The following is a 17,474-nucleotide window of genomic DNA, read 5'->3' on the forward strand; positions in this document are numbered from 1 at the left end:
TTGTATAAGCACCTAAATAGTTGGTTACAATATTAAAAGCACCCCCACGACACCCCCACTATCAACGCCAACCCGAAGTGTGGTGAGCGCAGCGAGCCCCGCTAGGGGACGCGTAATACATGTGAAGTAATACTCGTCCCCTCGCGGGGCACGCTGCGCTCGCCACGCTTCGGGCTCGCCACACTATATAAAATCAACTCCACGCCGATGTGGATAGTGGGGGTATGAAAAGGTCGGTGGACGCGTACCGCCGCCCCACGCGGGCTCGCTGCGCTCGCCACGCTTCGGGTTGGCGTTGATAATGGGGGTGGCGTGGGGGTGTAGTTTACATTATAAGCACCCATTAGGGGCTTATACAATTTTTAATCGCATTGCATGCCATATACCGGCATACGATGCGATTAGATGGCATACAATGTAATATCATCGGCGCCGTGCTAGGAAACAAGTACCTTAACATTTATTAACACTTTAGTTTTCTCACCGGCGTGCTGCCCTGGGCTTTCTGGCTTATGATGATTTTTGGGGTACAACACCCCACATCTAGATATAGCAATAGGGACCTCCAATACACTTGGGCTTGGGGGCTTATTCATATATTTGCAAATATATGTACCCAAGATCTATTACCAGGTACTGTAGTATTTAAATCTGGTTACTGATATCACTCAGTGTGCTGGGGGAAACAATCCGTTTTTCTCCTCTTTATAATCTTCTAAATCCCTTTTGTATTTGCTACATTTAGGGGGTGATTCTGTAAGCAGTGAAAATCGCTGCTTATCGAGTGCTGAAACACTGCCCCTCCGACACACACACTCCCCCCACCCGCCGCCGAATCCCCTCGGTACCTTGCGACGGGAGCGTTGTCGACAATCACATGGTCGAAATTAATTTTTCACTTTTTTTGGTGCCAAAAGTCACAGGTCGGCTTGGTTCATACTTTGCCATCTGAATGGATGTAGAGTGAGATTATAATAGTGTGCCAAGCACAGCAAGCCATGTGAGAGGACACTGTGCACATGTACAGTGTCCATGGGGACCCCTGTGACATTCGGCAACAAAAAATGGGAAAAACTCATGTTGATTATCGACCACGCTTCCGCCACTGGTGTCTAGCCATGTACAGTACACCTTAATTTAACACTCGGCTCTTATCTTTGCACATCCAACACTCTGTCCCTGGCTGCAGGGGCTAGTAAATCATTGCGGTTTGAGATACTGATCTTTATATACAACAGTTACTGTACAAAAACAATGAACGAAATATGCATCCGGGCCTTTGCTGCTGTCGTTATGCTTTTACTGCGGACCTTTCCCCCAGCATTGTCAGCCTCCTGACTCCTTTCATTGTCTCTATACACTGGTAAATGTCTCTGTGCTGCAGGGGAGTGCCTGTCCAGGGAGTATACTGTTGATGAAACAACAATGACACACATGATGTCAACTGACTCCTACAGTATGTGTTATACCTAAACTATCACATTTAACGTATCTACTTGTGAGATCTCTCCTACACTACTCTACTACCTGCTCTCCAGAGTATAAATTCAGCTGAGATCATCCCAAAGCAATCAGTGATCTCCCTGTACCAGCGGAAGGTATGTTCAATACTATACATGATCTACTGTACATCAGGCATTCCCAGTCTCTGTCGGCTAACGCTGGCTACACACCTGAAGATTTATCTGTCCAATCTGTCAGGTGGGAACAAAAATCTGGTGATGTATGAGAGCATCTAACAATCAGCCGTTTTCTCGCAAACGCTGGAAAATGGAAAAAAGATTGTTCAGGTAAATGTGTTAAATCAAACTGATTTAACCTATTTCATTGTCTGTTTCCAGCATTTCGGAGCAAATAGTTGATTGATCTTTGCTCCCATACATTATCAGATTTTTGTGCCTACCACACACATTGGGGAGATACATTTTTAGGAGTGTACCCAGCTTAATAGTCCAGATGTTAAGGTGCCCATAGATGTGCCGATTCCGGCGCCGCAATGTGTGCTTTGAGATGTGCGCTCCCGCGGCATCTCATCGCACAGTACAAAAAGTATGTGCTGCACATACTTTTTGTATTTGCTTTTTTTTACTTGCAAAGCTATTTAAGCTCAAAACGCACAGCCGAATCGGCACGTGTATGGGCACCTTTAGTGATATACAGACTTTAGCACAGGTGACTTAATTAGTACCTCAGTTATTTTGATTTAACCATCTGTGCTGAAGCCAGGATAACAATCAACCAGTCGCTCCCAAACGCTGGAAAATAGACAAAAACGATTGTTAAGATAAATTAAATCAAATGGGCTTTACCCAATTTGTCTAAATGAGCATTGTCTGTTTTGCAGTGTTTGGGAGCAAATGTTCGATTCTCATATACTCCCATACATTACCAGATTCTTATTCCCACTAGACAGACTGGGCAGATAAATCTATAGGTGTCATACTGTATCTGCCAACATGACCCATTCCAGGAGGGACAAAATCCTCTGTTCCTTGACTTAACTCTTAATTTATGATAGCCATCATCTGTTTTGAAAAGGGAAGTCCAGGAATAGAGCTTTCTGTCCCTCCCGGAGAGGGTCATTTTGGGAGGAATGATGTGGGTACCCAGCTTTAAAGTGTGCCCTGAGGACCGAGGTTGGTAATGCCTGATCTACATGTTATTACTACAGTTCTAGAAGATCAGAAATCATACCCTCAGGTGTTTTTGTAAGTCCAGAAATGTCTTAATATATATGAGCTATATCTTTATATTTCTAAATAGCAGAAAGAAAGATAGTACATATAAGTCCTTTCTGGTTTTATTTTATGTCTGATTTACTTAGTGATCTTACTGCTGTCTACTGTACATAGCATCTGCTACTGTCATCTCCCTTTAATAAATAGACCTACAGTATTAGTATCTTATAATCATGCAAATAGTACGTTTATTATTCAATAGTTTTTCAATCTAATTAAGAATACCTTGACATGTATTCAACCCCACTGCAGATTACAAAGACTATAATCTCTCTGGCTGCTCCGTCCCCCGGCTCCCAGAAAGCTCCCTGCCGCGGACGCTCGTCCGCTGCAGGGGTTAAGACTCACCGCGAGTGGCGGCGAGTCTTAACCACATTGACTACAGGGAGCAGGAGTGGCAGCGAGCCCTCCGGAACACGGAGAGTGCATGGAGAGCGAAATAAAACGCTCTCCATGCACGGAGAACTATGACATTGAATACTGCCCTGTTAAGCTTTACTGGGACATAGTACCATCTATAAAATAAATTGTATGCATTTTCCTTTAGTCTTACACATATTGAGCTAGAAGAAACATTTTTTTGAATTTCAGACCATTCTTCGTCATCTAAAGGCTCTCCCAAATCTTTTTCCCATGCAATTTCATGTAAATCTCTAGTGTTTGAACCCTGTTGTAATAATAAAGGATACAATGTTGATATAAGGCCCTTAGTGGGTGTTCTGCAGTAGACTAAATTTTCAATTGGTGTCAAGTTTCTAGCAGTGATTCAGATGATAGCAGAGGTTGTATCAGTCAGATACAGATTCTGAGTTAGGGTGCCCACACACGGTGCATTTTGTCCTTGAGGCGTTCGCATCTAGTTCAGATGGCATGCGATACGCATGGGATACACTAAAAACAGCGTGTGATTTAAAGTAGAAGTGATGGGATCTAGTACAAGTACTGTGTGCACATACTTTTTTGACTTGTGATATGTAGGAATGCGCATTGCATCGCAAGCCAAAAGAAACACAGTGCGATGTGAACTGCATGCGATACTTTTTGAACTAAACGTTCAAAACGCATCCAACCATCCCACCCACCGTGTGGGCACCCTTAAGTTTTTTCAATCTTACATGCAGCAATCTTCACAGAAATGTGTTGAATATACCACTTATCTGCTAATAAGTACAGATGGACCCCCGTCATTCAGCCGGGGGCTGACGAATTGCCAGCTGCCAGCCTCCGCCAGCTCCCACCAGCTGCCAGAAGGGAGCGCGTGCACAGCCAAGAGGGCATTGCCAAGGTCCAAGCCTTCATACCAGTGGTAATAGTATCATAATCAATGATTTGTCTAAAGAAATTATAGTGTATAGATATAGCCTTTCCTTCAGCTACCCCAGACCCAAGCATTGTATCCAAGGTGTTTGTCCAGTCTGCCTCCGAAAAATGGCGTATTACCTCAGTTACATAATGTTTAGCCTGTATAAAGGCCAGGGGATATTTCCCAAATGATGGGAATGTCTCCGCAGCCTTATCGTAGGGCAATGGTTTTTTCAAGTCTATATCGACCAGAGATCTAATTGAAACCCTCAGATCTGAGACTATTAAATGGTTGGCTAGCCAAACCTCCCTGAAATTCTGGGTTATGCAAGAAAGGTAGAAATAGGGATTTATAAGAATACACCTCCCGACCATGCAACAATCTCAAATGAAGCGGACTATAGATTCTTATTCCCACTAGACAGATTTGACAGACAAATCTATAGGTGTCATACTGTATCTGCCAACATGACCCATTCCAGGAGGGACAGAATCCTCTGTTCCTTGACTTAACTCTTAATTTATGATTGCCATCATCTGTTTTGAAGAGGGAAGTCCAGGAATAGAGCTTTCTGTCCCTTCCGGAGAGGGTCATTTTGGGAGGAATGATGTGGGTACCCAGCTTTAAAGTGTGCCCTGAGGACCGAGGTTGGTAATGCCTGATCTACATGTTATTACTACAGTTCTAGAAGATCAGAAATCATACCCTCAGGTGTTTTTTCCAAGTCCAGAAATATCTTAATATATATGAGCTATATCTTTATATTTCAAATTGCAGAAAGAAAGATAGTACATATAAGTCCTTTCTGGTTTTGTTTTATGTCTGATTTACTTAGTGATCTTACTGCTATCTACTGTACATAGCATCTGCGCCTGTCATCTCCCTTTAATAAATAGACCAACAGTATTAGTATCTTATAATCATGCAAATAGTATGTTTATTTTTCAATAGTTTTTCAATCTAATTAAGAATACCTTGACATGTATTCAACCCCACTGCAGATTACAAATCATTAAGGATGTGTGTTACAATTATCTCTGGAGAGATAGCTGGTAACCGTAATAATTTCCTATTCAGATCGATTTATATCAATTTTATTAATGAGAAGTCATTGAATACATATAAAGTGAGCATTACAATTTTCTTATAAGCTTATATTCAATAGTAAAATTTTAAGAACACTCTGAAAAATATTACATCAAGATTTGTCTAGAGCATTTTGGAAATTAAAAGCTTATTCTTTAAATTCATATTGGGCAGTATTCAATGAGAAAAAATTGCCGTGTTTTATGGCGAGTTTGTGCTTTTCTCGCGTTGGACGGAGACTTTTGCTCTCAAAAAGCGAGTAACCCTATTCAACGTGCACTTCTCGCCGTCTTTCTAAGTGATTTTCGCCGTGTCTCTCCGTGTAGCAATTCTCCATCTTTTCATGGAGAAGGGGAATGTGAATTATTAAAATAAAAGTTTTTTTGTTTTAATTTTGGTTTAAAAAAATCAGGAATTTTATTCCGAGAAGGGGCATGCTTTTTTCATTCATGTGCTTATAGCACACAAATATATATTTTTTAATTTAAAAAAAGTATTCATTTTTTTTTTTTTTTACACAGAGCAGCCAGCAGGGGGCCGGGAGCCGAGCCGCTCATTAGATATTCATATATTCACTGCACCCGATCATTACATATGCATGATCGGGAGCAGTGAATATACCCGGTCCCCTGCTGGCTCTGGGGGGAGGGGGGGCAGCTTGTGCTGCCTGGGTCCCGGGGAGCCCACCTCCCCCCCACATACGTTCTGGGGCAGGCAGGGAGACTTCAATCTCACTGCCTGCCACCGTCCCACGGCTCCCTGCTCCCTGCAGGGGTTAAGATTCGCCACGAGGGGCAACTCGCCCAGCCGACATTGAATACGGAGAGAGCGAGTGGCAGCCAGCCCTCCGGAACACATCGAGTGTGCAGAAAATCCTAAACAGGATTCGCTGCACACGGCGAAATTTCACATTGAATACTGCCCATTGTCTTCATTCAATTCAGACAGACAACTCATTGAGTTTTTTAAATAAAATTAAGAAGAAAAGGAAAGGAAAGGGAACCAAACCGGCTGTTGATTGAAAAAAATTTTTGCTGGCAATGTAATGAAAAGCTTGGGGGATATTGAAATATGAAGTCCATGGGTTCCAGACTCTAATACATTTTGCAGAAGAACCCTTTAAAATGCTAGTCATATACTCCATTGAATGAACATTGCCATATTTTACTATTTATCTCAGCTGAAGTTGGCAGTTCCGAAGATCTCCAATGACTAGCAATACAAGTTCTAGTCACAAGAACTATATGCATGAATAATTTGTTCTGAGCATGACTAGCCTCTGGGATGCTCATTGAAAGAAGATAATATCCAGCCTTAAAAGGGACCTGAATTGCTAAAATTGAGCTAGTCAACACATCTATTTTTTTCCAGAGTGGAATTAAAACTGGACAATCCCACCATATATGAAGAAATGTGCCTTCCATACACTTACATCTCCAACAGACAGAGGAACTTTCAGAATTCCTTTTGTGGGCAGTATTCAATGAGAAAAGTTCTCCGTGTTTTATGGAGAATTTTTGCTTTTTTCACCTTGGACGGAGCATTTTGCTCTCCAAAAGTGAACCACCCTATTCAATGTGAAATATTCGCCGTCTTTCTAAGTGATTTTCGCCGTCTCTCTCCGTGTAGAAATTAATTTTGGTGTCAAAAAATCAGGTTTTTTTTTCTGTGAAGGGGCATGTTATTTTTATTCATGTGCTTATAGCACATGAATATATATTTAATTAAAAAATATATATTTTTTTTTCCTTTTTTTTTTTTTTTACACAGTGCAGCCAGCAGGGGGCCGGAGCGCTCGAGCCGCTCATTACATATTCATATATTCACTGCACCCGATCGTTAATATGCACGAACGGGTGCAGTGAATACTGGGTCCCCCGCTGGCTATAGGGGGGGGCAGCCTGTGCTGCCTGAGTCCCGGAGAGCCCCCCTCCCCTAAACATTCCTCTGGAGCAGCCAGGGAGACTATAATCTCTCTGGCTGCTCCATCCCCCGGCTCCCTGAAAGCTCCCTGCCGCGGACGCTCGTCCGCTGCAGGGGTTAAGACTCGCCGCGAGTGGCGGCGAGTCTTAACCACATTGACTACAGGGAGCAGGAGTGGCAGCGAGCCCTCCGGAACACGGAGAGTGCATGGAGAGCGAAATAAAACGCTCTCCATGCACGGAGAACTATGACATTGAATACTGCCCTGTTAAGCTTTACTGGGACATAGTACCATCTATAAAATAAATTGTATGCATTTTCCTTTAGTCTTACACATATTGAGCTAGAAGAAACATTTTTTTGAATTTCAGACCATTCTTCGTCATCTAAAGGCTCTCCCAAATCTTTTTCCCATGCAATTTCATGTAAATCTCTAGTGTTTGAACCCTGTTGTAATAATAAAGGATACAATGTTGATATAAGGCCCTTAGTGGGTGTTCTGCAGTAGACTAAATTTTCAATTGGTGTCAAGTTTCTAGCAGTGATTCAGATGATAGCGGAGGTTGTATCAGTCAGATACAGATTCTGAGTTAGGGTGCCCACACACGGTGCATTTTGTCCTTGAGGCGTTTCGCATCTAGTTCAGATGGCATGCGATACGCATGGGAAAAACTAAAAACAGCGTGTGATTTAAAGTAGAAGTGATGGGATCTAGTACAAGTACTGTGTGCACATACTTTTTTGACTTGTGATATGTAGGAATGCGCATTGCATCGCAAGCCAAAAGAAACACAGTGCGATGTGAACTGCATGCAATACTTTTTAAACTAAACGTTCAAAATGTATCCAACCATCCCACCCACCATGTGGGCACCCTTAAGTTTTTTCAATCTTACATGCAGCAATCTTCACAGAAATGTGTTGAATATACCACTTATCTGCTAATAAGTACAGATGGACCCCCGTCATTCAGCCGGGGGCTGGCGAATTGCTCCCACCAGCTGCCAGAAGGGAGGGCATTGCCAAGGTCCAAGCCGTGTGTTACTTGTGTTACCAGTGTTAATAGTATCATAATCAATGATTTGTCTAAAGAAATTATAGTGTATAGAATGATATAGCCTTTCCTTCAGCTACCCCAGACCCAAGCATTGTATCCAAGGTGTTTGTCCAGTCTGCCTTCGAAAAATGGCGTATTACCTCAGTTACATAATGTTTAGCCTGTATATAGGCCAGGGGATATCTCCCAAATGATGGGAATGTCTCCGAAGCCTTATCGTAGGGCAATGGTTTTTCAAGTCTATATCGACCAGAGATCTAATTGAAGACAAACCCTCAGATCTGAGACTATTAAATGGTTGGCTAGCCAAACCTCCCTGAAATTCTGGGTTATGCAAGAAAGGTAGAAATAAGGATTTATGGGCATTTAGGTTTAACCTGTGCCTGAGAATATGCCATACCCTACGTGTTGACCACAACAAGGGATTCAGCCGAATCCGGTCATCCATCTCAGCATCATGCATGTGCAGGAAGCCTACCAATCCACAGTTTTCCAAGAAGGCATCCTCAATTTGTGAGTTAGCATACACCTCCCGACCTTGCAACAATCTCAAATGAAGCGGACTATAGATGAATGGTTATAGTGTAATATATTGGGGAAATTTATACCCCCGTTAAAGAAAGGCTGCTGCAATTTGTGTAGCCCATTTTCAGAACGATTTTTAAGATGCTTCCTGCTGCATTCCCTTATTAGGGCATCACTGCAGCATCGATGTAATCAGCAGGAATACCTCCTCCAACCACATCTGAAGTGGAATGCAGAGATGTGTATACTCGACTCGAACCCAAGCACAAAGCTCCAATTTTGCTTGTGTATCTGAATTAGGACCTAGAGTATATTTAAATTATACAGTATATTATAGGACAATAGCACTGTCTGTAGGACATACCTATATTTGATACTGTATGCTCAACTATGGATCATTAATTCTTTTTGTTTTATTTCTCCTCTGTTTTTTTCTCCAGGCTCATCACAATGGGAAATTCAAACCAAGGTTAGGATCGTACAATATCCGTCAATAGAAGAATTATCACTGTGGAGCTGATATCCATATGGCTGGTCTATTATATCGTCCTAACAATTTTTGTAATATAATTCAGGACCAGACCTACCGTTATTATACATTTTCTTGACACTTTTGAAATAGTTTTCTCTCTCTAGTGCACTGAATGGGATATAAGGAGTTACACACTGTACAAATAGTATTGGACTGTTACAGTTATTGAAATAATAGATGATGTGTACAAAACCTTTTTTCCTCGGTCTTAACGTATGAATGTTGAAAGAGGAGTGCGCTACTGCACAGACTCCAGTCTTCCCGTTCTCCAGGGAGACTTCATGCCCTATTCCAAAATGGCCACCAAGATAACTACTAAGCATGGGTGGAGTCATGGAGAAGTAGAGACGGTGTCTATATCAACCAATCAGCTTCTAGTATTTATTTATAAATTACATTCTGTAAAATGATAGGTAGAAACTGATTGATTGCTATGGGCAACGACTTCACTTGTCCACTCTTCAAAAGGTTTGATACATCTTCCATTCACTTCCAGCAGCTTTCTGTTGCATTGCCCAGGACCTTTGTTATGTTGGATATTTCTACAGCATCTCATAGGTCTTTACTATGTTGTTGGATAACATTGTAATTTGTCCATGATTTTCTGGCTTTATGGCCAAATGTTATGGGCAGGACAGTTAGGAGAAATTTGTGGTCCGATAGCTATATTTTCACATGCTTTTTATTATAGTACACTCTCCAAGGGGCTCCCTCTCCCCTGACTTAATGTACTGAACTTTTACCAAGGTAGGTGCCTGTTTCCTCTTCCTCTACTGCACACATATACTTGCTGTTGAAGCAGTAAAATGCTGGCTGAAAGTCATTGCATTCTGAGGCTTCCAATGAGTGTTGTGAGGGGCTCAATAAGTCCCCTGTAGAACACAACCATGCTTTTCTCTTTTAAGCACAGCATGTACATGGCAGAAGGGTCTAAAGTTACATAGCTACATGAGGACCACCCCCAAGAGGCCTTGATGACCACTCAGCTGTCCGGCCACATTGCAGCTGCCATTGCTGATCGCCTGGTTATGTTCAAAATGACAGCGGTTGCCAGATAATTATCAAGTTACCAGCCCATCAAAAGGATGGAACAACAGAACAGTAATGTCAGTGTTGGCGACATCTGGTGGCACCAGTGTGCATGACACTTCCAGCAGAGTTCGTCTTTTATTTTATAGAATTGTCTTGCCTCCCACAGTAGAGTAAATAAGCAGCATTCCTCGTAAATGTAGCCATACATTTGTCACATATAATAAACGATGCCCTTTATATTACATTCGATGAGTTTACCTTGTCACATCACAATTTTATTTCACATCAGCTTAAGTGTTTTAAGTATGTGAGCGGTTATTCCTTTCTGTATTTACTACATACTGTACATGTACTAGATACCTGCATTGTTACGAGATCTAAAAACATAACTCAAAGACTTACAGCATGCTGTGTTCCAGGACCACATCACCACCACCACCATCCTCACCCAGGCCCTCCTCCACACCATCACCACCACCACCACCCAGGTCCACATGGGCATCCTGGGCCGCATGGACACCCCGGACCACATGGGCATCCTGGACCACATGGACACCCTGGATCACATGGACATCCCGGCCACCATGGTCACCACTAACATCATACATCTAACCACAGAAAGGTGAGCCTTAGCACAGATGTGGATGTCAGGCTACTCACTGAAGTTCATGAGATGTTCTTCCCACCTGGGGTAAAAAGTGACTAGCACTGTCACCATACTGCACTCGGGCCATGGTACTGATTCCAAGCAGTTCTAGCTGTGGGAAGTTTGTAAGTTCTACATAGCACATTATCAACCGGTTGAGGGATTCACAGGATCCCTTCCCAGTAATAACCGTGAGTCCATGGTCTGATGGCCTGTCGGAGACCTTGCAGTAATAGAATCCATAAGAAAGGTCCAATACTTGATAATCAATAAAAGACCTCCAATATTTCTGTCCTGACCGCCTCTGAGCTCTGGTACCACTGAAGAGAATCATTTTACAGTAAATATTCATAATTTTGTCTTTCTGAAATTGTGTCAGTATTTTACATTGCGTGTACATTTTTTTGTGTCATGTTTACCTTTACCTCTATTATTTCTTGAGTGTCAATACCAGCAAAATGATAGATAGTGCTTGGTACACAAACACTTGCACTGTATGTCAGTTGCTCAAGTGTAACCTCTTTACGTCCTGTTGGTCTGAAAACCAGCTTGTCCTTTATGAATGCTCTCTCCATAATGCAACTTTCTAAATAATGTTAACACAGTTCTAAATTATTATTTGTAGTTGAAAGAAACAAACACAGTAACCAGGTAGTGATATATACAGGGCCTTCTTTTCGTATGGGCTTAATGGGCACTTGCCCAGGGGCCCCAGGTGTATAAGGGCCCTTTACTGATAGCTGAGGATTCCCTTTTTCCAGGGATACCAGAATTTTGAAAATCAGCCCTGGGAAATGGAGATATCCAACTTCAAAGCAGCAGTCCACATCTGACCTGTTAATTGCACTTCCCAGTCATATTTCTCAGGTTCTGTCTGACTTAGAGGTTTTTTTCTGAGCTGAAAAGATGGGACTCTTCCCTTTCTGTGAACACTAGCGGCTTGTCTCTATCATGCCCAGAACCAGAGATATAAGCCTTCCAGCAGCCGGTCCCTGCTCCAGCTCCAAACGTCTGGTGTACAGTTTTATATTTTTGTCAATGGATTGCTCTGGCTCCTGATCGCTGATCCCCAAGTTCCCTGCACCGCCTGAAAGTTGGGACTCTAGGTTTTTATACTATTGAAGGCTAAGAAATCTTTTTCCAGATAATGGTGATCAGGGCCGTTTCTAGACAATTTAGCTCCCAGGGCGAAGAAATAAAAATGAGCGCCCCCAATAGACAACATAGCACCATAGAAATTGGGTGTGTGGCTTAATTTAAAAGGGGTGTGGTTTAATATAAGGGCGTGGTCTAGCAGGAAAACAATTACCTTACATCACACTTTTGCGACCTGCGTTACCGCAGGAATTGTTATTGTCCTCCCGCACCTAAGTTGGCGGGCTGAAGGCCACACAGTGACATAAAAACATAAAGGCCCACACAGTGACCTAGTACGCCTCACAGGTCAAGGCCAAACAATGACAGGCTACTTAAATCATTATACACTATTTATCCGTGATGCCAATTACACATTACGCTGTACACTGTGATGACAATTACATATTACGCCGCACACCGTGATGACAATTACACATTACGCCGCACACCATGATGCCCATTAGACCCCACACTGTGATGGCAATTACACAATACTCCCCACACCGTAATGCCCATTACACATTATGCCCCATGCGCCGCTGCCGCACAACTGATGCAGTTTACTAATATGCCCCCACAGTGCCAGATATGCCCCCACAGATGCCCCCACAGTGACAGAAATATATGCCCCCACAGTGCCACACATATATGCCCCCACAGTGACACACATATATGCCCCCACAGTGACACACATATATGCCCCCACAGTGCCAGATATGCCCCCACAGCGCCACACATATGCCCCCACAGTGCCAGATGAGCCAGATATGCCCCCACAGTGACACACATATGCCCCCACAGTGACAGAAATATATGCCCCCACAGTGACACAAATATATGCCCCCACAGTGACACACATATGCCCCCAGTGACAGAAATATATGCCCCCACAGTGACACAAATATATGCCCCCACAGTGCCACACATTTGCCCCCAGTGACAGAAATATATGCCCCCACAGTGACACAAATATATGCCCCCACAGTGCCACACATATGCCCCCAGTGACAGAAATATATGCCCCCACAGTGACACAAATATATGCCCCCACAGTGCCACACATATGCCCCCAGTGACAGAAATATATGCCCCCACAGTGACAGAAATATATGCCCCCACAGTGACACAAATATATGCCCCCCAGTGACACAAATACATGCCCCCACAGTGCCACACATATGCCCCCACAGTGCCACATATATGCCCCCACAGTGCCAGAAATATATGCCCCCACAGTGACACAAATATATGCCCCCACAGTGACACAAATATATGCCCCCACAGTGCCACACATATGCCCCCACAGTGCCACACATATGCCCCCACAATGACACAAATATATGCCCCCACAGTGACACAAATATATGCCCCCACAGTGCCAAACTCACTCTATCTCTGGGTCACCGTCTCACTCTGCTGCTGCTTCCGAGGTTAGGGGAGGGGAGCGGTGCGCATCGCGCCTCTGCCTCTCTCCTTCCCCTTCAGTGTGTGTACCTGAGCTGAGCCGTCAGCCATTCATACCTCGCGGGCTGGCTCCTGATTGGCTGCCGGCCCGCAAACTCTTATTGGCTGACAGCGGCAGCCCAGTGACATACAGTGAGCGAGGGGAAGGAGAGACGCGCAATGAGTTCCCCTCCCCTGGGAAATCTCAGCTTGTGGTGTGTAGAGTCGGGCCGGGGAGCCAGAGCGGCGGAGGAGGAGGGAGGAAGGGAGGAGGAGGCGGCTACGGCGGCGTTGGGGGGAGACTGCCGGGCGCCCTGGCTGTTAACAGAGGTGGACAAGCCGTGCGGCACCCCGGGCTGCTGTACGGCTTGTCCGCCTCTAGAAACGGCCCTGATGGCGATATCTGCAGTCAAACAAACTGCCCTTCCACCGGAAAATTATGAATATTAAGCCCACTCCATTATCCAACCCTCCCCTGCATATAAAACACCCCCTACCTCCCTGGTAGTCATTTACAGGGGACCCTTCATTCAGCTCAGTGCCCCCTTCCACACGTTAGTGTTCACCCTCCCACCACCTGTGCAGTAAAGGAGTAATTAGCAGAAGTTACTGCTCCAGGTCCTACATGTTGAGTGGAAGATAGAGCACCCCCTGCCACCCGTGGGACATCAAAGCTGCTGCTGATAGCACCCCCCACACCTAGGAGGGGAGAATGGGTAAGGGCCCCAGTGCATTGCTTTGCCCAGGGGACTACACTGCTGTTAAGACGGCCCTGGATATATACACACAGCACATGTATATACATTATGCATTCAGCAGCCATACCGGTACTGGTATACAGTACACGCCCAGTCCCAGGAGCCGGGTGCTGCAATATAATACTCTGCTCCTGTCACAGATAATGATCCAGGAATGCAGACCGCCCCATACAGTACCTGGGGATGCTGGACACCCCCTTGGAGTGAAGAAAATGGGGTCCCATGAGGAAACCCTTTCAATTAGGTTGTGCCATTTTCCAGGCGAACGGGCCTCTGGCAGGGGGTAGAGTTAATGCATAGTGTGAGTGTGTACCAGGTGTCACCACACCTGGTTATGCCTTTGGGCCAGGGTACATCAAAATGCATACCATTAATTTAACAATGAGACATTCTCAGCATGCAATACATAATCATGAACCCGTGACAGAAAGAAAGCTAATAAAGAATGAAACAGCCACAAAAGGACAGGAACAGATCCCAAACCACTTGGAGGCGAAAGAATACTAACAGGGTTCTGCTAGAAAATCACTTCACCCAATCATTTCTTTATAGGGTTAGCTGCTGAGGAGAAATGATGAACTCCTGCCAACTCAAAATCACCATAGTCATGTACTCAAGCCTCAACAGTTTCAGTTGTTGTTATCCCTTCCGAACGCCAATTGTATGTAATTAAGGGCGGTATTCAATGCAGGATTCCGACTGTTGGAACGCCCTGGCAGTCGGAATCCCAGCCCGTTTTGGTTCTGTTCAAAAGATGCTTGACAGGTGGAATTTAATGTCCCCCCTGTCGAATGGTGAAAGGTGGGCATGTCTGCAAAAACGGCCGTGGATTGTCCTTTCTGCTCAAATAGATCAGACTTGTTTTAAAGCCGGATCTGTTTTGTCCAAATCCGCCTTCAATCGTGTTGGAAACGGTAGCATTGAATAGGCGGCTGTCGCTATTTCCCCCGTTGGAAATAGTGTCTGACATTGAATACCCCGCTAAAGCTTTATCTGCTATTCGGTTTGCCCCATCACCTATCGGCAGGGGCGAATTTAGGGGTCAGGCCGCCCCTAGGCACAACATTTTTGTCTCCCCCCCCCCTATTTTAATGTAATCATATATGTATATACATTGTTATTTATATATATTTCATAAAAATGTAACTGTAGCCCACCTTAACATTTTTTTAAGCACTCTGGACTGCTCACTGTACGGAGGACCCGGAGGGAGGGAGGCACTTATTAGTACAGTGATTAGCGCAGTGTCTCCGTCAGTCTCTCTCTGGACTGCTCACTATATGGAGGACCTGGAGGGAGGGAGGCACTTATTAGTACAGTGATTAGCACAGTGTCTCCGTCAGTCTCTCTCCGGCTCACACACTGTGACTGACTGAGCGCAGGGAGGATCTGCGCGCCGCTCAGCTCAGCTGCTGGATACACAGCAGCCAATAGTAATAGTGTGTGTGGAGTAGCCAATGGGCGGGAGCCGGCAGCAGTGAGCCTGAGCCATTTCCGGACGCGCAGAGGGACCGTCAGACCCAGCCACCAGAGGTGATGTAATGTGCATGGCTGAGTGGGTGGGCAGCGGCGGGTGACTAGCGGCGCTGCCGCCTACATATGATAATTCATCTCTGTGGCGGCGGTGCTCGTCACTCGCCGCTGCCCACCCGCTGTGCCATTTAACAGAATGTCAGCCAGCCTGCCGCCCTTAATTGGTGCCGCCCTGAGGCCGGTGCCTCACGGGCCTAGGCACAAATCCGGCCCTGCCTATCGGTCACCAGAGGCGATATCTCCTTGCTATACATGGAAGAGTGCGGATCATTTAGTCACCAGCAAGTTGTTAGATAGTCATTAGGTCGACACCATTTGGTCGACATGCATTTAGGTCATCATGTGTCTAGGTCGACATGAGACTAGGTTGACAGGGTCATTAGGTAGACAGGGGTAAGGTTGACAGGGTCATTAGGTCGACTTTGGTAAGGTTGACAGGGTCATTGGGTAGATATGGGTAAGATCGACAGTGAAAAAGTCGACATTTTTTTTTTTTTTTACCCTTATGTCCTAGTGGATGGTAGGGCATGAAATACCGCCTGCCAGCACATGTCGTGTCAACATGGACACCGAAACGTACCACTGTATCCCCTCGCATGGCTCGCTGTGCTCGCCATGCTTCGGGCACGGTGCCTTGATACGCGTGGCACACTTTTTTATTCTCCCACCACCCCTAGTGGATGGTAGGGCAGGAAATACCGTCTGTCGGCACATGTCGGCTCAAAAAAAAACCAGTAAAAAAAAAAACCATGTCGACCTAATGACCCTGTCGACCTAATGACCCATGTCGACATAATAACCCTGTCGACCTAACCTATGTCGACCTAATTACCCTGTCGACCTAACCCATGTTGACATAATGACCCTGTCGACCTAACCCATGTCGACCTAAAGTCTTATCGACATTACGGCCTGTCGACCTATCTGCATGTCGACCTAAACTCATGTCGACCTATCTGCATGTCGACCTACTTGGTGGTGACCCAATGACCATATCCCACATGGAATAGCGCTAAAAAAGTGATCAGAAGTTTCAGTGCCGGCCCGATTGGCTGTGATTTTGCACAGCAGCCAATTATCGATACATTGCACATAAGTACGATTCGCAATACACATGTGCAAGGCCATCCTGCAATGATATCTTGCTACTATTACTATTCACACGCCGATCACAAGGTGGTTGACAGGAAGTAGGTGTCTGGGGATGGAAACTGTCCATTTTCTTGGCGTGCTAAGAAAAACTCAGGCGTGCCTAGGAAACCGCTGGGAGTGTCTAGGAAAAGGCCTGAGCAGTATAGGGGAGGGTTTATACTGTAAATGATTGCAGCTGATGCAATGATGTGTGGGTGTGTGGTGTACTTACCTATTTATTCTTTATATTACAGCACAGAAAGGAAAACCACAGCGGATACTGACCAAGAAGATCATTAAACCATTATTATTATTTTTTTACCACTAAATGATTTCATCGAATCGGCCATGAAGTTAAATTCTTCAATTAGTAGTCAATTTCCAGAAACAAAATTAACATTTCAATACGGAAAGGAAAATGATTGAAAAATATACAAATCTATATCTTTATACATATGAAGCTGATGTAATATAAGGTATAACTGAAACTACAGCCTGCTTCCAGTATATTTAGACATATATATGTGTATATGCTTATTTTATAACTCATATCTGAGACCTTGAAGATTTTACTGATTGGACAATTTCTGCCACTTATCCGTTATGATAATAAAATTGTGATTCAATCAT

The 17,474-nt window shown here is 44.4% G+C and overlaps 1 long non-coding RNA gene across 1 annotated transcript; it reads left to right on the plus strand.

Annotated features, from left to right (window-relative positions):
- Positions 1-1,469: 1,469 nt before the first annotated feature.
- LOC146019664 (uncharacterized) lies at positions 1,470-17,474 on the plus strand. The gene is made up of 4 exons (XR_014450649.1): positions 1,470-1,598; positions 9,073-9,101; positions 10,616-10,818; positions 17,099-17,474. It is a non-coding gene; the product is annotated as an uncharacterized LOC146019664 (long non-coding RNA).

The sequence above is a fragment of the Crinia signifera genome, chromosome 7 (genome assembly GCF_055691185.1).
Source record: "Crinia signifera chromosome 7, ASM5569118v1, whole genome shotgun sequence".
Classification (NCBI taxonomy): Eukaryota; Metazoa; Chordata; class Amphibia; order Anura; family Myobatrachidae; genus Crinia; species Crinia signifera.